We start from the raw sequence: 4825 nt of genomic DNA on the forward strand, positions 1-4825 counted from the left end.
CCTCGGCCTCCCAAAGTGCTGGGATTACAGGCGTGAGCCACCATGCCCAGCCAATAAGTTTTGTGTTATATGTGCTTTACCATAGTTTTTAAAAGAGAAAATAAATGAGAACAAATAATCCCATGAAGTTAAGAGGTAAGCAGCGCAGCATGGACCAGGAGATCCTGGGAGTTGTGGAAGTCAGGGAAGGCTCGCTGGAAAAGGGAAAGCTCATGCAGCTGTCCACACCCCCAGTAATAAGCCAGGAAGAACTATCTACCAAAGTGTGAAGGCAGTCCTTGAACCTAATGATGTCTATGGGAATGGAGGGCCAGGCCTCAACTATCAAGAAAGCTGCATCACCAAGGCTTGTCCATCACCAAGGCATAGCATAGCATGGCCAGCATGATCACGTGACCTATATTCAGCGAGCAGGCTGAGAGTGAAGGGCACTGTTGATAATTACAGTGGACAACAGCATATGGTCTCCTGGGATCTAGCAGGAACAGCCCAGGCTGGGGACACAGGCAGACCTGGTTTCAAATCCCAGCTTAGGCCATACTTGGGCAAATTGCTTTCTGCCCCGGAGCCTCAGTTTCTCCTCCTGTAACATTTCTATCTCATGAGGTTATTGTGAGTAACAAAAACAAGATGAGAAAAACTTTCAGTCCAGGGCCTGACAAGTCCTAAATATTACAAGCCTGTAATCTCTTATCTGCAATTCTGGGCAACTAGGGTTCAGAGAGAGGAAAATTGAGGTTTTATTGTGCACCCTCTTATCTACCATGAATTTTTTTACTCCACTTATACATTTTTTAAGATTAAACCAAAAACTGCCCCCCACCCGACAAGGAAGCACAGCCACAGGAGTCTCTAAAAGCTGGGTCCTGGGAAAGCTGAGTCCTGTCCCACTGCTAATGCAATTCACACAGGCAGGTCCAGGGCTTCTCCCAGTTTCAGGCTCCTCGTGTGTACCACAGAGGTGCCTTCAGAAATTCCAATTACAGATCAGTTGGGAAAACAGTGTCCAGTCTGGGTCTTCAACGGAGGGGATGGAACATGAGGAACTGGTTACAAAGACGTTGGAGTTGTTGAAAAGTCAAATCGGGGTAGTGAGGCAACCCAGGAAGAAACAACGGGAAGGAGTTTAAAGTTTCTACCCACTCCAGGCTTGGAAAGGGGATGTTATCCGAACTCGAATCCTGTACTGTCTGGTAGGAATTGGAAGGATGGAGGGAAGGGCCACCTAGCCACAGAGGACCAGTGTCAGGGACCCTGACCAGGCCACGGAGAGACAGAGAAACGCCCTGGATCTCCCGTCCCCTAGCCCTTCAGTTTATCCTCACTGACCCCCTGGGCTGAGGCCAGCCAGAAGTCAGGAGCAAGGGGACCTGGGAAATGTAGTTCTCAGAAGACAGAGAACTGCAGTCCAAAGCAGAGCAGGGCAATCCGGGAAAACCACCACCGCAGTGCAGCCACGGCAGCTGGGGTCATCCCCGACTCAGAAGCGGTTTTTCCACTTTTGTTTGGCATTTCTGCTTCCCCGGCATTTCTGTTTTAGATGCCCCATATGCAAACTAATTAAATTCAAAGTTTCACAGAAGAGAAACTTTTGAATTAACCTGGAAACCTAACACTTGGGGCCTGTCCATCACTTCCGAATCCGCCAAGCAGATTTGCGTCCTCTGACTCCCCTCGCCAGACTGAGCATCTCACGGCCAGCACCTGCTCTGCAAGGCAGGCTGTGCTAGGCAGGTGTGCGATGCTGGGAACACAGAGAGACTTGGGTTCCACCTGCTTGCTGAGGGAGGAGGCGGCAGCACAACAGGTTCCCACACCACCTGGAGAGCAGGCGCATTACTTCCTCCGACAGGGCTGGGCTTCCAAGTACAGAGACCAGAGGTCACTGTGGTCCAACGGACTGAGCCATAGATTAGGAACTCAATTGTTCTTTGTTTAAATCCAGCTGAGGCACCTAACCTTGCATGACCTTGAGCCAAACACCACTCTTAGGATGCAACCTGCTTCACAAGATGAGAAAGATAGAAGTAAAAACGTCAGCAGACTCTGGAAGGGAAATGAACAATCCTGATAATGCCCAGCACTCACGCTGTGCCCTTCCCCCGAGGCGGACTTTTAAGCACGATCTTGCTTGTCCTTGAAATCATCCTTGTGAAGGCAGGGAGAGGAAGGACCATTATCTCCATCTTACAGAGAGAGAAACCAGGCACTGAAAATAGACAGCAGCCCGCACAGTGGCTCATGCTGGCGTTAGACTCAAGGCCACACTAGTGTTGGCCCTGACCTGTTTCTTCTGCCCTGTGGAGGACCAGTTATTTCCTTAGCCCGGGGGCCCCAGTGACTCGACGAAGGTCTGGAGGGAGACACTGTTTTGAGGTCTAAAAAGGGGAGAAGAAGAGGGAGCAAAGGAAAAAGGGAAGGGAGGAGAGCAGAGATAAAGATGGGACCTGGAAGGGGCAGGGTTTAGACACTAACAGGTTGTCCGGACTCTTAATGACAGCACGTGTGAGAACCTGGCGTGGCAAGCTCAGTTTTACCAGCCTTAAAGGCTTCCGTGCCCTTCCATCATCACCCACATTACTGGAAATTCACTAGGGTTATACATTCGGAAGAATACACAGCCACTCCCCTTCATTTCTGAGCAGGGGTAGCTCCCATATCCGCCAACCTTTTTCCTCCCCTCAGGGCCCAGTTTACGACACTTGAAGTTTTGTTCCCTGTTGTCAGGTGCTATTGTGTAAGGTGGGAGAACAGATACTCCTGTGGGTGTGCTAGAGCTGAAACACGTTTATCTGAATCTGAGCAGTGGGTGCTTTCACACACAGGAAGAGTGGTATCTGGTACCTTCCTGTAGGGCTGCGAGGGTCCTCGCCTTTCCGCCCGCAGCAGATCTGGGCCCATGTCAAAGACAAGCCCTCACTACACTTGGGCAGTTGTAATTTACCAGGCACGTCAAGGGTTGGGAAAGCTGTGACTAACGAGTCTAGCTTGTGCAAGACTCATCCGCTCATCCGCTCACATCTCTCTCACCATCACATTCCCAGCCCCAGTAAAGAGTAGGATTCTGGCTGAGTCTGGCTAAGATGACAAATAGCAGCCCCTCTTGTTGAGACATCCCAATTCAGACCACTGGATCGGGAAGATGCACACAAACTCCACTTTTGCTAGTTTGCAACCCCAAGGGTGTTCCAGAAAGTAGACATTTATAACAGAATGGCTTCCTGGACTCCAGGCAGAGCGGTACCACTGCATCCCGGCCATAATTCTGATTGCCCCCTGTAAACCCGGAAACTCACTCCTCAGGATGCCCCCCTTGCTGTCTGCCATCATGGAAATGCACTGACACCACTCACCTACATGATTACAGATCAGCCACAGGCCACAGTTGCAGCGCTCTTCTCAGGGTGCATGTGGAGGGGAAATGACATTTATTCTTTGATTAATGTTGTCTCTCTCTGTCCCCAGAGTCAGTAAACAAACAAGCTGTCCTTGGAGCAAGCAAGCGCTTCCCTTTCGGCATCTCCCCGGCTCTGAGCGGCAGCCCTGCAAGTGAGGCCAATAGCCGTGCCTCAGCTGTGCACAGGACAGGCATTCTTGGATCTCAGAGTCCTGCAGTAGCATTTTGAGGACGCCAAGTTATTGATGGGGACAGGTGCTCATAATTCAGCATAACCCACCCAAGCTGTGTTTCACTTTTTCTGGAAACCTCTTGATTTGGGAATGAAAGCCCCTGGCTCCCCCTGGGCTGGACTGGCCAGTAAACATCTCAGTCTGAGTTTGCCGAGGTGGGTTGCTAAATTTAATTGCCAGTTTCCACACCATGTGATGCTGTGTGACAGGCCAGCTCACCCTGTGAGTTAGCCAAGGGGCTTTAAATAAATGCTTTCTGACGGAAAGGATGATAAAGATTCCTATTATTCACCAGTGAGCCTGGAGACTGAGCTGGTCCGGTTTTTACAACCGAGCTACAGCAATGTCAATCTCGTGTGCTCTGTCACTGCTTCCTACTGTGGCTTGGCTGGGACAGCCTTTAGGGGCCTGCAGAAAGAGCTCCAGCCGGGTAGTCAGGAGACCTTTGCCAGCCCGATCTGTCCAAGGTTTCTGTGACCTTGGAAGGCAAATAGCTCTGTGGGCCAGTGTCAGCCTCTGCGTCTGCAAAGAGGAGTGCTGAACAGGTCATGCTCGGAGCTGTTAGGAAACATGTTTTCGATATGCAAAGGCATTGCTGTTGGTGAAACATCCACGGAACACCAGGCAACAAACCACTAAAAGCAGCATTTTTCTTGCTCTGATCCTTTAAAATATCGATGGAGATAAACTGATGCTGCTATTTGTGTTTTCCTTGACTATTTCCTTACGAAGCCCTGCAGTCATTGAATGCTCACTCAGCCTTCCTTCGAAAGTGATTCAGCTTGTGGCCTGAGAAACAGCAGCATCAGCCTCACCTGGGCGTTGGTGAGAACTGCAGCATCTTGGCCTCTCCTGCTGAATCAGAGTGTGCTGCTTAACACGCTCCCAGGTGACTCGAACGTAGTCAGTACTGGGAAGCACTGGTCTGCAGTCATGTTTCTCAAGCTTGAATGCCCATCCAAATCTCCCGGAAGGCTTACTGAAACCTTGTTGGGCCCCACCCCCACGTTTCTGATTCAGCAGGTGTGGGTCACGGTCTGCGAACTTGCATTTCTAGAAAGTTTTCTGGTGATGGTGATGCCTCTGGTCCAGGACCACACTTTGAGAACGTCTCGTCTTTCTTGAGCAGCTGTTTAGTGATACCTTCATTCCCAGGTCATTAAGGGTGCGTAACATCTCTTCATTACATACTCTG

Source organism: Colobus angolensis, unplaced genomic scaffold, assembly GCF_000951035.1.
Source record: "Colobus angolensis palliatus isolate OR3802 unplaced genomic scaffold, Cang.pa_1.0 Scaffold6, whole genome shotgun sequence".
In the NCBI taxonomy this organism is placed as follows: Eukaryota; Metazoa; Chordata; class Mammalia; order Primates; family Cercopithecidae; genus Colobus; species Colobus angolensis.